The following is a 633-nucleotide window of genomic DNA, read 5'->3' as shown; positions in this document are numbered from 1 at the left end:
ACTCACTATGTAGACCAGACTGGCCTTGAACTCACAGAGATCCACCTGCCTCTGCCTCCCAAGTGCTGGGATTAAAGGTATGCACCACCACGCCCTGCTTCTCTACTCCTTTTTAACATAGTACTTGAAACTCTTACTAGATCAATAAGACAAGAGAAGGAAATTAAAGGAGTAACTGGAAAAGAAGAGGTCAAATTATCCCTTTTTTCAGAGGATATAATACTATACCTAAGAGATCCAAAAAGTTCTACCAGAAAACTCCTAGAACTGATCAACATTTTCAGTAAAGTGGCAGGTTGCAAAATTAATCTACAAAAATCAGTAGCCTTTCTTTATACCAGTAACAATCAATTGGAGAAAGAATACAGGGAAATGCTCCCATTCACAATAGCTGCAATAAAATAAAATAAAATATCTTGGAATAAACCTGACCAAAGGCATCAAAGATCTCTGCAACAAAAATTTTAAAAAAATTTTTGTCGTTTTGAGACAGGGTCTCCTTGTAGCCCCAGGTGTCCTGGAACTCACTATGTAGGCTGGCCTTGAACTCACAGAGATCCACCTGCCTCTGTCTCCCAAGTGCTGGGATTAAAGGCATGCACCACCACGCCCTGCTTCTCTACTCCTTTTTAA

Source organism: Nannospalax galili, unplaced genomic scaffold (assembly GCF_000622305.1).
Source record: "Nannospalax galili isolate Female #2095 unplaced genomic scaffold, S.galili_v1.0 scaffold1171, whole genome shotgun sequence".
NCBI classification, from domain to species: domain Eukaryota; kingdom Metazoa; phylum Chordata; class Mammalia; order Rodentia; family Spalacidae; genus Nannospalax; species Nannospalax galili.
The sequence above is the reverse complement of the archived record's forward strand: the minus strand, read 5'-3'. Positions refer to the sequence as shown.